The sequence below is a fragment of the Triturus cristatus genome, chromosome 9 (genome assembly GCF_964204655.1).
Source record: "Triturus cristatus chromosome 9, aTriCri1.1, whole genome shotgun sequence".
NCBI lineage: Eukaryota > Metazoa > Chordata > Amphibia > Caudata > Salamandridae > Triturus > Triturus cristatus.
The window spans coordinates 20,037,120-20,055,667 of NC_140592.1; the positions used below are offsets into that span (position 1 = coordinate 20,037,120).

Below are 18,548 nucleotides of genomic sequence, written 5' to 3' on the forward strand. Positions count from 1 at the left end.
ATTCCCTCAATTATTTCTGGTGTCATTTTATACTGAGGAATGTTAGGAAAAGTAATTCCCTCTTTCACCGAAATTTTCACAGGATCTACATTATTCATCAATCCCACATCCTCTCCAGTAAAATCCCAAACTGTCCTTTTCACTGTGTCTCTCAGCTCTTGAGGCAAATCCTCCGGATCAAACACAGCATATGCACCAATTAACTCACTCTCTCTATTTTCTAGAGTCATTCGGTACAAAACATCCTCATCTGGTGTTTCAAAAGCTATTCCATCCGGTGTACAAAAAATTGTACAATTCATTTTACATAACAAATCCCTACCTAACAGGTTCACTGGACTTGTGTCACAGACGATAAATCTGTGCATGTCTGAAAATTTCCCTATTTGTACTCTTACTGGTTCAGTAAGACATGTCCTGATTTGTGTATTGGCTACACCAACTACTTGGATTGCTTCATCCGAGAGAGGAAGATTTCTAATATCTGTTGACCTGACAGTTGATCTTGTCGCACCTGTGTCTACCAAAAAAGTAACACTTTCTTCATTTATTTTCCCATCTACAAATGGTCCTGCCTGGTCTATTTCTAGAGTTGCACCAAGTATGCACTCTTCCTCCTCTCTTCGGCACCGTCAATAATCACCCTCAGACTCACTCCCCTCATTTTTTAACAAGTACTGTTGTACCTGGTTAGAACGCCTTGGTTTGTTTACCTGCTCATCATTGTAGAATCCCGAATCCGGATTATACTTTTGTAATCCTCTATTCTGCGGCAAGGGCGGTTTTGGCTCTTGACTCTGCTGTCTCACAACTTTCTGTTGTTGCTGCTGTTGATTATTCCCTTCGTTCTGCACCTGTTGATTTAAGGATTTTCCCTCATTATTCACTAATGGTGGATTGGTACACTCAGATCTCCAATGTCCCAGTTGGCCACAGTTGTGACATGGGAACTTTTTTTTAGCTTCCTCAAGATTCCCCTTTCCTTTCCCTGCATACCTAGGTCTATTCCCTGCATTATTTCCTGCATTATTCGCCTGTTCCACCAACTGTGCTTCCTGTCTTTCCGCAACTTTCACTTGTGCCCACATTGCTTTCTCTTTCAGCTTTCTCTGTTTTGCTTCAATTTCATCACTGAAGTATTTTGCATGTCTCAGAATCTCATCTATTTTCTTACTCTGCCAATCCACAGTATGCTCACGAATTCTTTCACTAATCTCAGGTCTCAGGCCATATACAAATCTGTATACAAAATGACTCAAATCCTTGTCACCCAGGTGTTCATCTCCACTGAATTGCTTAAACGCCAGTATCAGCCTCTCGTAAAAAGCATGAACTGATTCTTTTGCTTCCTGATGTGTTCGATCTATCTTAACCCAGTCTGTTTCTTTTGGAGGTACTTTACTTTTCAGGTATACAATCACCTGTTCATACTTTCTCATTACCTCTGGATCTGGTGCTCCTGTTCTCTGATCTCTTGGATATTCCTCAGTAGGCCAACTCACAACTATTTTACACTCAGCCCACAAGTCTGCTGGAACAATTATATCAAACAGACTATTCAGGTCAATCCACAGCACTTTTGACAATTTCACAAACTTGTCTACCTGCCTATACCACTCGACGGGCTTTTCTCTCAATCGAGGGAAATCATTCGTAAATGATAAAATATCCTGTCTGGTCCATGGAACATGTACATATCCTCCTCCAGGTATTTCTCTCATAGGATAAGCAACAGTGGATGCTTTCTCTTTTTCTCTCACAGGAAATGCTGAATAAGTCCTATCCCCTGATTCTTCTCTCTTCTTGTACCACCTATCCTTCCACTTCTCAACATCACCCCATTTTCGCAATAAAGCGATCATCTCTTTAATCTGTCCTGTTCTACCAGTACCATTCAAATTTTCAATATCTTTATCTGTGAAATCCATCCTGTAAGACTTCTGCAAAACTTTCACTTTATCAATGTCAACTCCATAGTCATTTGCTATTGCTCTTAATCTGTCATGTGTATTTTTAGTTCTCCAGGTGATGTTTTTACACATAAATAACAATTCACCATCATGATGATTTTTTAGAATTTCTGTAGGAACTGTCCCTGCAACAAGCTCTTCTAATTCTACACGTAACCTAGCCACATCAATTGCTTGTGAATCTTTATCCCTCTTTTGAAGAACTTTCATCCAATCATTCAAATCTTCAGCTGTTATTTCAGTAGATTTTCTCACGGGAACCACTTTCTTCTGCGGTTCTAAAATTGGCATCCCTGAACAACTAGCTTCACCAGCATCCAATCCTGAATTAAACTGTACCTCTAATCCTTCACTACATGTGTCATGTCTGGATTGCCTCAGATCACTACTTTCTGTTCTTCTTCCTGAATCTCCTGAAGGACCATCCAAACTTGTCAATCTATTCCCAACATATGGAATCACCAAACCATTCTCACCCGTCCTCTGCTTATCAAAAACAGGCATAATCGGACCTATAGTTACGGGCACCGTAACAGCGTCTAGATTCTTTGTCAGCTCTTTGATCTTTTCAGTCAATTCCGATGTAGTTCTGGCTAATTCTCTCGTATTTTCGCCACTGCTTCTATTCTCTCTTTCCCTGAAAGGATTACCACTTCTTAACTCAGGTGTCACATTTTCTGTCTCAATGATACGCACTGTATCTCTTATCGGAGAAACAACTGGTGTACTCTCTTCTGGTTCTGGTCTATAAGGAGGTGGTCTTTTGTAAATCATGTCATTCAAGACCTCATCCTCATATTCATTAACTCCATATCTCCTCACTTCTGCCTCAGGAACCCTTTCTGTTCCCTCTTCAATTGTTCTCATAGGATATAATCCCTCTGACATACTAGCATCTCGTCATTCGATCATGATGAGTTTCACGACGGGGGGGCGTGGCCGAGCCAGCCAAGATGGCGGACTCCTATCCTTGAAGCTCCTGCCCGGCGGCCCGTAAACCCCACAATCCTACCTGCCCCGGGCGTCCATCGCCCCTGACAAGGAGTGCCTCGGACCCGGCGATCATCGGGGACCCCTCCGACCTGCAACCAGCTCCCCGAGACATCAGCGGGAGCAACGCGGGGAACCCCGGGCGCGGACTCGGACGAGCCGCGTTTAAAATGGCGGCCATACAGGAGCGGAGCAGCGACGGGACAGCGGTGTGTCGGCCCCCCCAGACGGCGCGCTTGACCTAGTAGCAGCGGCCCGTGGGGGTGCCAGGGAGAAGCGTGACAGAGACGGGGCCCCGGGGGACGGCCTGGATGCTCCGGCGGCTCGAGGAGAGATCGGACGGAGAGGTGCGCCCCCTGCCCTCCACCCCCGGTGACCGCGGACGGACGACAGAAGCAGAAGACACTGGGCGGGAATCGCGTCACAGAGAGGACAGCCAGAAGACACGACCCGCACATCAGGTGAGCCCCCGATTGGGGCGAGGGCTGCATGGTGACTCCTGGGCCCCCACCCCCCCCCACGTACTGTCGCAGTGAGAGGATTGACATAACACCCGACGGGGGTGTGGGGTGAAGCCCGCAGTCCTTGAGGACCCGGACCGAGAGTCCCTAGCCGCGGCCGCGTCTGGGCGACAGAAGAGGTGTGGGGCCCCAGACGAGATCGCTGCAGACGGTGGGGAGTGCGCGTCTCTCGCCTGGCATAGTCGTACGCACCCCCCTGGAGTTGGGGAGACAGTCGGACCGGAGGGCAGAGGAGGTGTGCGAGGCCAGCGACGTAGACACCACGAAACTAGACGCTCCGAGTGGGTCCTGCCAACAGACGAGAAGACGACCGGGGGGACTCTCTGAGCCCTCAGGAGAAGGGTTCACTGGGATTGGGGCCCCACATCCAGAACGGGCCGACGGCCGCTGCCGCGAGCCGAGGGGGGCGCAGACGGCGCGCTTGCTGCCAAGTCAGCGGGACGAAGCCGGATGAGAGCTGATCCTTGAAGAGTCACACCGGCGCCTGACAGACCAGCTAGTGTGCGGCCGTCAGTGAACGATCCCCGAAGAGTCGCACCAGCGGGGAGAACGCGCCTGCCGGACCAGCTCGTGTGTCCACCAGCGCACAGAAGAGCCCATAGCCGCGGTAAGGGACCCCCCCCCCCCCCCTACGATGGGTCGCCAGAAATCGGCGGGAGCGCCGCCGGCCTCTCACCAGTCCAGGACGACCGAATCGTTGTCGGCGAGGCCTCCCCGTTGCCCCGGGCCGCTCGAGGAGGACCCCACGGCCAGAAAACTAGACCAGGTCCTGGCTGCCATAGAACACTCTCGAGTGACCATGGAAGGGAGATTCGGCGAGTTGTCATCAGACCTGGGCCTCCTCCGCGACGACCACAGGAAACTAGCGGACAAAGTGGCACAAAGCGCGCACCGTCTCCAGATACTGGAACCGCAGATACAAAAGCAAGACAACACGCTCCAGGACCTACTGACACGGATAAGGACGCTGGAGAACAAGACAGACGACCTAGAAGGGCGTTCCCGACGGAGCAATATCCGAATCATGAACCTGCCGGAGGGAATCGAAGGGCCAGACCCGGTCAAATACATCTCTGACTGGATCGCCACATTCACGCCAGCAGATACTCTTACCGCGTTTTTCTCCATGGAGAGAGCCCACAGAGTGCCAGCCCGCAGACCACAGCCGGGCATGCCCCCTCGTCCTTTCCTGCTCAAACTCCTCCACTATCAGGACCGCGACGCCATTCTGCGAGCGGCCAGGCAACGGGGACGGCTACAACTAGAGGACAAGCAAGTCATGCTGTTCCCGGACTACTCCCGTGCGGTCCAGCTACAACGGGCCACCTTCCTGGCAGTGAAGCGGACACTGCGCTCGAAAAACATACAATATGCGCTTCTCTTCCCGGCCCGCCTCAAGGTCATCTATGGAGGCGAGACGCACTTCTTCACAGACCCGGGGGACGCGGCGACATGGGCGGAACAGCACGCACAGCACCCCGGACATGACCCTGGCTCTCGTCCGAAGACTACGCCCGGGCGCTCAGGCCGCCGGACCCGGAGGGTCTCCTCCACGCCGACTAGCAGGCACACAGGAAATACCACCGCCAGCTCCCCGGACCTAGCACAGATTATTACGGAGCGTCAGAGGGCTCTCCAAGCGGTAGCCACACTGAGTCCCCACGACAGAGGATCGGACTCGGAACACGGCCCTCACATCTTTAGCTCGGACGACGAAAAGAGCGCAACGCCAGGATCACAAGAGGGCTCGGTGACACCCCCTGTGGTGACCCCCCAGACTGCGGACACGCTCATCTGACAAGTAACCCACGGATAGAGTCAGCATCACATTGAGCACGCCCGGCCGCGCAAACCACAAAGAACAGACTAACCGCTGAGCCCGACATCGGGCAGGACATTTATAGTCATCAACGATGTACGGGCCGCCACCGGAGCAGGAGTCGGCGGCCATCGGATCCACCACCCCCGTGGTTACGAACTAAAGTCACGCCAAAGCTACCAGTTTGGGCACATCGCCCTGCGCGATGCGCCCCCAGTATTGGGACTGTTTCCCACAGTTGTTGCAGTTCACCTCCCCATCCCTTGTATTCCTTCCCGGTCATTCCCAGTGCAGGCATGGCGATCTCCACAGACGATACAGTACACGGACAGACGGTAGGTGGCGGGAGAGAGGGCGGGTACGACAACGGAGGGACCCACGACGCATCAAGGACATATCATTATGACATCCCACAACATTCCTCACAACTCTCCTAACACGGACATAAAATTCCTGACACTTAACGTTAGGGGAATGCACACTGCCCGCAAGCGCTATTCAGTCTATGCATACATTAAGAGACAGAAGGCCCAGATAGCACTCTTACAAGAAACGCATCTGACGGCAGGGGAGGCAGACAGACTACAGAGAAAATGGCGAGGCATTATATGTGCCACGACCTACTCCACATTTGCTAGGGGCACGCTAGTATGGATCAGGCCGGGGGTGCCATTTAAAGAGCAGACTGGTGGACAGGGAGGGCCGCTATGCGATACTGACGGGACTGTTAGAGGGCCAGCAACTACTGATAGGGAGTCTCTACGCCCCCAACACAGAACAGGAGAGTTATTGGGACAAACTCACACGCATGTTGGCCCATCACACTTCGACCCCGTGGCTCCTGGGAGGGGATTATAATTGCACCCTGGATCCATACCTAGACCGTTCACACCCCCCCCCAGCCCGCTCATCCGCATACAAGCAAGCCACAGCCCTCCGCAGCTGGGTAGACAAATGGGGGCTAGCAGACATTTGGAGAACTCGCCATCCTACCACGAAACTGTACTCCTTCCATTCGGTCCCCCACGATTTACGGATCAGGCTGGATAGATTCCTATGCTCCACGTCGCTCCTACCCTCAGTTCGGGAGTCGGACTACCTCGGCAGAGTGATCTCAGACCACGATGCGCACACGGCGGTCCTCCGATGGAGACCCCCTCACCCCCCGATTCCAACATGGAGGATGCCCCGGGAATGTCTCACAGACCCGGTATTCCACCGAACCTTAGAGGACTTCATGCAGGGCCATTTTCGACGAAACGACAACACGGCATCTACGCGATCGCTGGAATGGGATGCATTCAAGGTCTGTGCCAGGGGCCACTGCATTCAACAGGTAGTGGGAGTCAGGAAAGTGCTCGACAAGGCACTGCTAGGGGCGGAGACCCGGCTCGCGGAACTCTCGAAGAGGGTGGACCGCGGTGATGCCACGGAGGCGCAATTGTCAGAGGCCAAATCCTCCCACTCAATAGCGCTGAGAGATCTGCGCAAATATAATTTTCGGGCGTACGCAACGCGAACACACAAGGAGGGAAATAGGACGGGGGCCCTCCTGGCTTGGTTGGCTCGGCAAGATACAGCGCCGCGCCCGATCACGGAACTCCAAGCCCCAGATGGGCAACTTAAATATTCGCAGACAGATATCCTCCACATCTTCCACGCATATTATGCGGCCCTGTACCGAGCCCCGCGGACCAGACCCACGGGAGACCTTGCCGGTTTCCTAGGTGGGGCGTCCCTGCCCAAGATCCCCCCCGCGCTCGGGAAAGACCTAGACGGGAAACTTAAGCCGGTCGACGTGAAGCAAGCAATCAAAGCCCTGGCACGCGGGAAGGCACCGGGCATGGATGGACTCCCGATCGAGTACTACCACACATTCGCGGCACTATTGGCGCCACGGCTGGTCTCCATATACGAAGAGGCAGTGACCCACAGAATGCTCCCGGCCTCGATGCGGGCGTCGATCCTGGTGACCTTCTTAAAGCCGTACAGAGATCCCGTACTCCCGACGTCCTACCGGCCAATAACGCTCCTGAACACGGACTGTAAGATTCTATGGAAAATCTTAGCGGACCGCTACAGCCAAGTCCTTCCCACACTGGTGCACACGGACCAGTGCGGCTTCGTTCCCCGGCGTAACACCTCACATAACTTGCGCCGTTTTTTCCACGTTCAGGATCAGGCGAACGGACGATTTCCCAGAGCGGCATGCCTGGTCCTGGACCTGGAGAAGGCGTTTGATACCCTGCAGTGGTGGTATCTATTTGAGGTCCTGCAGCAGATCGGTGTTGGTCCCACGTTGCTAGCCTATACTCGACTCCTGTACGGAGGCCTCACCTCCAGGGTGAGACTTGGCAAACTTATATCGGCGCCGTTCCCAGTGACCCGTGGAACCAGGCAAGGATGCCCCCTCTCTCCTCTCCTCTTCGCCCTGGCGATGGAGCCCCTAGCCATACGACTGCGACGGGAGGGGGAGACATGGGGGATACCCATAGCGGACGTCACCCATTGTGTGTCACTATATGCGGATGATCTCCTGATATATGTCCGCGACATCACAGCCGATCTCACACCCATCTGGACGACACTCCGGGAGTACGAAGGGCTATCGGGGCTCCGGGTCAACTGGGAGAAATCGTCCATCTTCCCTCTAGGCGTCCAGACGGCACCCCTGGAGATAACCTTGGGCGATCAGACGCTGGGATGGAATGGAACGGCCCCCAGATACCTGGGAGTGCGCCTATATCATTCCCCCGGTGACCTCTTCGAGGGGAACCACCGAAGAGCACTGACGAGCCTACGATCGGCGGTAGGGTTTTGGAAGACTTTGCCACTGGCTCCCATAGGACGTGTCGCCCTGGCAAAAATGATTATGGTCCCAAGACTGCTCTACTTCTTCACAAACCTCCCTATTGTCCCGCCGCGATCCTTCTTTCGGGAATTGGACTCGCTGTTGACGGCTCTGATATGGGGGGGCGGCCGACATCGCGTAGCGCTGCGCACACTGTACCTCCCCACGACGGCTGGGGGCGCCCTCCTTTGAATCGTACTTCCTCGCGGCACAGCTCCAGTGGCTGTCCCACTGGACGGCGGAGAGACAAGTGGGAGAGACGATCACGGAGAGAGGCAAACTGCCTATGCCTGAGATCCGCCGACTGCTCCTGCCGGGCTCCAAACCGACACGCACGCATCCACTCCAGGTCGCCATCGCCCGCAGATGCATGATGAGGGTTCATCACATGTCAACGGGCAAGCCACTATACTCCCCCCTGCTCCCCCTGGTGGGCTTCCCCCGACGGAACGGATGCTTCACCGCGAGGGCCCTCCAAGTGTGGACAGATCATGGGATCACGGAAATGGAGGCGTTGTTCCAAGAGGGGCAACTGAGGCCATTTGAGCAATTGATGGAGTGGCACGATCTCCCCCAGGGGCAATTTCTGACACACAGACAGCTGCTGATGAGTGGCGACCGTTTCTGGCGCGCGCGCAATGGGGAACCCCCGACACACCCGGTGCTACACACGGTGCTGCGTATGGGAGCAGGCAGCCATCTCATCACCTGGCTCTATAAAGCGATCCGGGAGCTCACGGACATCACCCTGGACAAACTGCGGGAGACGTGGGAAGACGATGCAGGCAGGGCATTCCATGATGCGGAGTGGCGCAAAGCCCTGGAGTCACCGAAAAAAGTGTCCAGGAACGCGCGCTTTAAAAATATTCAATTTAATATCCTACATCGGGCGTACCTTACCCCAGCCAAACTCCACCGATTTTACCCCGATACACAATTCGAATGTCCCCGCTGCCACCAGGCAGACGCCGACTTCAAACATATGTTTTGGGTCTGCCCAGCCGTACAACGTTTCTGGGGCGGTGTACACCGAGCCGTTCGAGCCGCGACCGAACTCCAGTCCACCCCCACATGGGAGGAATGTGCACTGGGGATCGCCCCGAAGAGGAAATCCGCGAAAGTACAGCGGAAGTTCACCTCCTTGGCCCATCTCCTCGCGAAGAGAAACATCGCAATGCATTGGAGGGCCCCAGAGGGGCCGTCTGGCCCGGCATGGGTGGGCGCGGTTCTCAAGTGGGGAGCGGCGGAGGAGGAACTGCTACGAGAGGAGGAAGCGAAGGGCGCCCGCAAACACCCGATATCCATGGAGTGGGCACAACTCCTCATCCTGTTTAAGCAAGCAGACAATACAGGGGACACCCCAGACACGTCACAGCCCTCTCCCCGCACCCCGGCGACCCCCCCCGACCACCCCGGATCAACGGAGGACACAAACGACCCATAGGAAAGACAACATACCCAGCAGCGAAGACATGTACAGACCCGGTCCCCCGGCTGGGCGTTAAATGGCAATCCGACCTCCCGCCCCCTCCCTTCCCCCCTGGGGAGCCTTAAAGCACACCGCATACACCTACCACCAACCCGTACACACTGTGTCATAGGAGCACCTTGCCCGCCAGCCTCGCATCCCCCCTCCCCCCCTTCTACACTTCACGCACTTCCTCCCTTCCTCCCATAACCTACCCAGTTTCAGGGCCCCCCCCCCTACCCCAGGGCCCTTTCCAAGTAGCCTCACGGGCGTAGATGATCCCAGTTGGCGGTTTACATTCTGTTGTTCTAGTTACAAGACATGCTAGGGAATGTGAGACACGAGGGGACGCTAGATAGACCGTGATGGGAAGATAAATTCACCCCTGATCGAGACGGCAGATATAGATACGACCAGGGCGTCAGACAGGGAGACCAGATGATGCCGGCACAGGGGAGGACAGATCTCTCGAACCATCGGGGAAGACCGATGACTAAAGGGCTACAGCTTCCACACACTATGTCTTTCCCAATGACCCAGAATGTTACAATACAGCGATTCAGACTCATATCTGTGAATGTTTCATATGATGTAATATATGCAAAACCCTAATAAAAACATGTCAAAAAAAAAAATGATGAGTTTCACGACCATGTCTCCTCCCAAACATATACCTATACTGTCCTCCAGACCTCTGCTTTTCTCGCTCATGCACTTCCTCTTCCCATTCCACTAAAGCCTCAAACTGTGTCGGCCTTGGTCTTGGGTCAAGACATAACATCTTTTCCCGTAAATTTTTCAACACGGCCAAATTAAATGAACCATGTTCTGGAAATGCTAAAACACCATCTTCCTTGGTATATCTAACCCAATTCTCCAACCATATACAGGTATGATACCCATATCTCGCAGCCATGAAGGATGCAGGCGTTTTCGATGGAGGTAATAATTCACCCTCTCTTGTTTTAACATCTTTATCCTTGTCGAACCACTTTCTGATTTTTCCGAACAATGTTTTTTTCTTTTTCTCTTCTTGGTACTACATTTTAACGTTTACCAAACTTTCTAATCCCTTCCGTAATACAACTTAATAGTACGATGTTTTATCCAATAACAGCGCGACTCACACTAACGCACCAATCCTGGAACGTCTACGTCACTAGAATAGCTCTTCCAATCCTTGCGCGGCTCACACCAACGCACCAATCTCAGCGCGAGCACCTGTTCTGATCTAATATCCAATCAGAGCGCGGTTTGTTTGACGTCAGCAGTCGCTGCTGTCGCTTCTGTCTCTTGTCACTCGTCTACCCCTCCTTTACAAAATTTCTCAGTAGACTCCGTGTCAAATTTCTACAAAATCTATTAGTTACAACATATAAACATCTCCATTGTCTGCTTCGCTAACCACAGAATAGTAAAGAAAATCTATTTCACAAGAATCCCGTTGACACAGTAGCACATCCCTCTACTCTGCCCTTCTAACATACATTCATTAATTGTTTCCTCTAGGACTTGTCCAAAGAGTCTTACAATCAACTAAATATATGAGCATTCACGCACATTCATACAAGGAAATATATAGTACATACACACAGAATCCTGCTTTTCCCGAGAACAGCGAACAATCTGCTCCACTACAGAATTATATCACACATTAACCAAGCAGCTTACCTCTGCCCAGTTTTTTCAAACAAGCTCAGAGAATACCTATTACTTCTCCCGCGATAAGCTTTAACGGTGAACCTTACGGATCCCTGGGACTTAAGACCAGAGTTTCACAGATAACCTTCACTACCATACGCACTCCTTATATACCAGAAATATTTCTAATAGTAACATACGACAATGTCACTGATTCCGAACCCAGACAATCTCTCAGCGGTGCTCACTGACTCCTAGTGCTGTGTATGTGTCTTCCACCTCTCAGCTGGAGGCTCATGGACTCCTAGTGCTGTGTGAGTGTGTCTTCCTCCCACCTCTCAGCTGGAGGCTCATGGACTCCTAGTGCTGTGTGTGTGTCTTCCTTCCACCTCTCAGCTGGTGTCTCATGGACTCCTAGTGCTGTGCTGTGTGTGTGTGTGTGTGTGTGTCTTCCTCCCACCTCTCACCGGGCTGCTCACTGACTCCTAGTGCTGTGTGTGTGTCTCTTCCTCCCACCTCTCAGCGAACTGCTCACAGACTCCTAGTGCTGTGTGTGTGTATTCCTGCCACCTCTCAGCTGGAGGCTCATGGACTCCTAGTGCTGTGTGAGTGTGTCTTCCTCCCACCTCTCAGCGGGCTGCTCACGGACTCCTAGTGCTGTGTGTGTGTATTCCTGCCACCTCTCAGCGGGTGCTCACTGACTCCTAGTGCTGTGTATGTGTCTTCCACCTCTCAGCTGGCTGCTCACTGACTCCTAGTGCTGTGTGTGTGTCTTCCTCCCACCTCTCAGCTGGAGGCTCATGGACTCCTAGTGCTGTGTGTGTGTCTTCCTGCCACCTCTCAGCTGGAGGCTCATGGACTCCTAGTGCTGTGTGTGTGTCTTCCTCCCACCTCTCAGCTGGAGGCTCATGGACTCCTAGTGCTGTGTGTGTGTCTTCCTGCCACCTCTCAGCGGGTGCTCACTGACTCCTAGTGCTGTGTGAGTGTGTGTCTTCCTTTCACCGCTCAGCTGGCGGCTCACTGACTCCTTGTGCTGTGTGTGTGTCTTCCTTCCACCTCTCAGCTGGAGGCGCATGGACTCCTAGTGTTGTGTGAGTGTGTGTGCGTGTGTCTCTCTTCGTGCCTTTTCTCCAGTGTTGATTTCGCGTTAATTTTTTGGTTCAACTCAATAACTGTTCTAACAGAAACATTTTAATACGTCTATGAAATATCTAGAGTGTTAGTTCGTTCATAACGCGGCCCACTAGGTGTCGCTGTAAGATAACAAAAGGTACCATTCGCGGCATCTCAATAGAATAACACCATTTGTGTCTCTAGTTTTCATTGTCAACGCACTTGCTTATATTAAAAGAGGGGAGGCATAAATTCTTCTGTGTCCATACCTTTGAGGAGCTTTTGCTGACGGGTGAATGAACAGTCAGGGAAAGCCCAGCGGTGGGATGGAATGGTTAAAAGCTCAGCTGAGCAGTGCTCTGTGGTGACTGTACTGTTGGCTGTGCTGAAGAAGCGGGCTGTAGCGCCTGGAGCATGGCTTTCAGGGGGTTGTGAAGTGACACAGCCATGGCTGGGCCATCGACCTCCGCTGGTCCCTGGGACGCTTGTCCCCTGCCAGCTGATTTACCTTGTGTTCTTAAGACTAGTTGGCGCAGTGCCCCAGGCCATCAGCACCTCACCCCTCCGTCATACCCCCAGAGTCGTTAGCTGTACCCTGATGCATCAGAGCATGTCTGCTGCTCCTTGCAGGTCACATGGCCGGTTGAGGGATGCTATCGGGAGCCGTCAACAGGGCTTCTGTGTCCGTACAATCAAAGGGGGCTGAGAAGAAATAGTGCAGAGAAGCAACCAACATATTTAGCTCGAGTGCCATGAGTCACTTGCTGTAGGGTACATGTCCCAAGTCTGTCTGCCCAAAGCTGCAGCGTCTGCTCCCTCTTGCCTCAGCCCTGCAGCCCGGCAGCCCAGGGCCTCACAGATGCTCGTAGGGAGAGCGCAGCCCAGGGCCTCACAGATGCTCGTAGGGAGAGCGCAGCCCGGCTACCCAGGGGCTCACACTCTGAGATGCTCGTAGGGAGAGGGCAGCCTGGCACACCAGGGCCTCACACTCACAGATGCTGTAGGGAAAACACAGCCTGGCGGCCCAGGGCCTCACACTCGCAGAGGCCTGTAGCGAGAGCGCAGCCCGGGCCTCACACTCGCAGGTGCTCGTAGGGAGAGCGCAGCCCGGCAGCCCAGAGACTTACAGATGCTCGTAGGGAGAGCGCAGCTTGGCAGCCCAGAGACTCACACTCGCAGAGGCTCGTAGGGAGAGCGCAGCCCGGCAGCCCAGGGCCTCATACTCACAGATGCCCGTAGGGAGAGCGCAGCCTGGCAGCCCAGAGACTCACACTCGCAGATGCTCGTAGGGAGAGCGCAGCCTGGCACACCAGGGCCTAACAGTCACAGATGCTTGTAGGGAGAGGGCAGCCTGTGTGAGAAAGTGCAATCTTTCTTGCATGGTATGCCCCCACTTTTTGCTGAATTGCTGCATGTACTTTGACTGAGTGTGCCCTGGACTCCTGCCAATCAGGTGCCCAGGACCTATGGTCCTACCCTAAAACACAAATTGGCAAACCTTGGCCACATGTTAACCCCTGGTAAATGGTTCACTAGGTACCCAGGGCCTTGTGACCAGGGAAGGCAACTAAGGGATGCAGCACTTATTGTGCCACCCTTAGGGGCCCTGTACCCTGACACAAACACACTGCCCTTGCAGGCTGAGTGTCTGGGTATAGAACAAAACAGAGAGTCAAAATGGCACACTGTGTGCAATGCCCACAACAATACACTGCCCTGGCATATATCAGCCACCCCTCTAGCTGGGTGCCCTATGCCAGTGGTGTGGGTACAGGAGCATGAGCCCTGTGCCCCTACAGTACCCAGGTCCATTCCTGGGCACTATAAGTGCAGCGCTGCCATTTAAGAGTACATGGTGCTGGGAGATCGTCAACACGAACTCCACAGCACCATGATGGCTCCACTGAAGACTGAGAAGTTTGGTATCAAACTTCTCAGCACATTAAACCCACATTGATGTCAGTGCAGGATTTAATGTACAATGCACGACAGAGGGCATCTTAGAGATGCCCCCTGAACCTAACCTACAATCCACGTCTGGTCTGAGGGGCTGCCTAGGCTGCCACACAGCAGACATGTTGCTGGACCCCTGGGTGGAGAGCCCCCCGTTCTCCTGGGCCTCAGTCAAAGTACATTCAGCAAGAAGTGGGGGCATGCCATGCAAGAAAGATGGAACTTTCTCACAGGTGCCCCCTGTTGCTTTAGCATTGGAACCCCTCACTAGCACACTAAAGATAAACACCATCATTGTGGCCCATATAATGCAGGAAGAGTTCTCTTCTCTCCCTTTATGCGGACGACATTGTACTCTACATTAACGAGCCTGCCCCCAATCACAGCCTTATCATGAGAGAAATAATATGATTCGCTACTTGCTCTGGACTGTAAATTAACTGGAGTCAATCCCAGGTTATCCGTCTCCTTACTCCAGGGGACGCACCGACCCATTGTTGAATATCCACTCCTACTGGGTGATGTTTCAACAAGATACCTGGCTCCACGGTTCACAGTGGCCCGGCTTCAGTGATCCAGGCAAATTATGACCCGGAAGTCTGGACAATGAAAGACCAAGCGGAGTGTTTGAGCACACTCCCAGTGACCTCAGCAGGATGAATCGCTGCTCTGACGCTGATATTCCTACCCCGGCTACTTTATTAAAAAATGTATCGTTGCTCCTCTCTAGAGCTTCTATCAATACACTACTTTTTATTTTATGGAGCTTTGTATAAGCCGTAATACATCCTAGGGTTAGGTGGGTAACACTGACACTCCCATATGCCAGAGCAGGATTAGCTGCGGTTTATCTAGAACACTATTACTGGTAGCCCCAGCTGTATACCTATTTAAGTGGATACATCCTGAATTCAAACTATAGGCACATCACATTGGACAAGAAATGGCTGGGAATACCCACTGACCACTTTTTTGCTGAAAAAACAGCATGGCCACACTTGTGCACAGATGTAATTACATGCATAACATACGCTCGCACTAACTGGCTTGCGGTGGTAATTCAGGATTTATTTTCACCCTGGCTTTCCAAGTGCAGCAACCCTGTACCCCGGAAGGCCTAGAGGCGAAGGACAACACGGAGGCTGAAGTTCTTGTGTGATTTTTAATTTTTATATAGATGGACAATTAATCTTGCAGAGTTAAGAGACTCTAAAGGCACAATGTCCTAATTTTCCAGACACATCCCACACTTTCCTGTCCCTCAGCCTAACATAGGTCTCTACACTCCTCGGGGACTTATAACTCAATAGTGCAATGCAATGCCAGAGGCTTCAATAACCCACAAGCTGCAAGCTAGAAATAAATTAGACCAGAGGTAGGGGAACCGCTAGCAGATGGCAGCGGGAGATGTTGTAGCATGCAGACCCCAAAGGTATCTACAGCAGGCACAGCCTACTACATGTTACCACACCCCAGCTGCCGTGAGAACCAGAGGACTGGCAGTCCCCTCCGTGTGTCCTAGAATCCTATACCCCACTAGGCTTTTTCCATCTAGCATGAACCTGCATTCTCAATCAATCAGGGATTTGTAAAGCGCACTACTCACCCGTAAGGGCCTCAAGGCGCTGGGTTCTGAGAAAGAATACTTAACTTCCTGTGTGAGATGTGGATATAGATGACCCCGTCTCTGATTCAAGCCTCGTTGAGCTGTATTGAAGACATTCCATAAACTTGCGTGGATCCAGAACCTCGGCTCGCCTCCTCGCAAAGAGAAGTCTTGCTCTAAGGCTGGCCTTGTCCTTCAGAGAAAGAGTGGACGGAGGATCCTATATGCTACGGCGACACGATGGACATGTATACATCTACTGTACCCCACCTCATATTCTAGGGACATCTGACGCCTGCGTCCATATCTGCTGGATAAAGGGAGTCATTGACCACAGCACCTGTCCCCTTGAATGCTCCTTGTTGTAATGTTTGCTGTACAACTCCCCTCTGGGTAGAAGCTGAGGGCCAATGAGTTTGCTTTCTGTATTGCTTTTCCTCGTGGCGTTCCTATTCTCTGCCTGTGATGCTGGTGCATGTTGTAATTGTTGACCATCTCCAATGCACTAACATTTTATAAACAAAAATGTACAGCAACTAATAAAGAATATTCAAATTGCTCCTTCGGTGGCAGTCTCTGTAGCAATAGCTTAAAGCGTGTATCTGCCTAGATGTCATTATCGTGTCTGCCCATGACTTCCTTATGAAAGTGGTCATTATTCTCAAACTAATCAGTTTCCCCCCCCAAAAACCTTCTCGCCTTTCTATTCCTGCCCCGTTTATTTTACCACCTGCCGCCCTGACTGGGTGGGGAGCTCTGTCAGCACCGTGGCCCTTCGGCCTCCAGCTATAAGGGTTGTTAAAAGCCCTGAACCCCAGGTATTGGTCCTACCCGCAGGTGAGGACCTGTTATGAGGGAAAAGGCACGCATTCACTGAGCTCTCTGTAGCCAAGCTGTCTTGGCTACTGAAACCTTCTTCCTTGGACCACCCGTGGCGCGTGTCCTTGTGTCCCTACACCTATGTTATCCTTTCCCTACACAAAAGATCCCACAGTAACTTGGATAAAGTTTATACATTCAGAGTGTGGGTGAGGCAAAGAGAACCCTCTTACTTCTAGAAATGCGCCTCAGATTAACCACTTATGATTGGACCATAGTGACACCTGTCATTCACGGAACTTGAATTGACCAAGAGTTGTTTTAGAACAATCACCTCTGAAGTCCAAAGCACAGGAAGCACTTTCATAGCTGAAGAAAGCCTGAAAGTGCTCTATGAAAGGTCAACCATGTGCAGAGTGATGACCGCCCCCCCTCCAGGGGCCCATTTCTTACAGATATTCATTGGCCATAGGCTGACTGTTTAGGGGTCCCTCTGACCACATTACGCCCCTGTGAAAGCGCTCCCCCCGATGTTCCTGCCTTTATCAGCCAAGAAATGGTGGCCACCAGGGCAGGTAACTTACTCAGTATTGGGGGAAGGGGAAACTTTCTCCAGCATAGCGCCGGCGGCATATGTACTCTTCTAACCACACTAGTGCAATATTTTTGAAAAAGATAAACATTTTCGAAATATTGTAAAACAGGATAGGATTGTGTTTTAGGGTCTTGAAGCAATCGCGGTGGCTGCTGCCCGGGGCGCTGTTGAGAGCAAGAGAAAGAAACACCTAACAGTACTTTTGAGGGAATAATGAGAGGACATTATATTTTAGTGTTGTGCGAGAAAAAAATGTTCCCTTTCATCAAAATGAAATAAATATATGTTAATGTTTTTGCACTAATACACATTATGAAGAGAATAGGTGAGAGAGACAGGGGGGTTTCTCTACACGAAATGAAGAGTATTGTAGCATTTAGTCCCATGGACTAGTAGATTATTTAAAAAATCCACTTCCCTCCAGTAGGATTGAGAGATTTGAAAGTGAACAGAGGAGAGCCTGCAGCCATGTGTAAAAGCCTAATCGGGGAGTACTCACCGAATAAAGTGTCAACTCTAATTAGAAATGAACATGGGACTGGTTGTAGACAGCAAAGAAATACTGGCCCAGTAGCGTCAAGGCATCCAATCCATTTTTAGGTCTCGCAGCCCTGCGTTGCAGCGCGCATGCGTTGCTCGCTCTGCGAGGTTTCTTGTAATCGGGACATTTCTGAAGTGGAGTTGAAGCCCCGCCCATCAATCTTATTGGCTGGCGTCATCGTTTATGTTAAACCTTTGCGTCTGGTTGAAAATGAGGCTTGTTTGTTACTGCCCATCCGGATTCGATCGTTTACTTGCGGTGTTACACTGTCTCTTTTTTAACTAGTCGGTGAGCACTTTTTTTTTTTACATTCGTGCAATGGCAACGTGTTGTTTATCTCGCATCTGAACTTTCAGGTGCTATCAGGCAGGATAAGTCGCTTCGTGTATCTGTGCTTCGTCAGTTAAGATGCTTTCGTGCAATGGCGACGGCTTGTTTATTTCGCACCTGAACTATCAAGCGCATTGTGTATCTGTGCTTCGTCAGTTAAGACGCTTTCGCGCAATGGCAACAGCTTGTTTTCTATTCCCATCAGTGGTCTTTGGTTTTATTATTATTATTATTTTTTGTATAGACCAAGAGGTGCCCCAGGGATATAAATGCTGTTTTTCCTTGTGTCGGTGTTCTCACTGTGTCGATGCACTACAGAACCACCCTGACA

The 18,548-nt window shown here is 51.7% G+C and overlaps 1 protein-coding gene across 1 annotated transcript in view; it reads left to right on the plus strand.

Annotated features, from left to right (window-relative positions):
- The window catches only part of LOC146797281 (putative peptidyl-tRNA hydrolase 2), a 137,098-nt gene that overhangs the window by 44,851 nt on the left and 73,699 nt on the right, over window positions 1-18,548 (plus strand). The window lies entirely within an intron of this gene.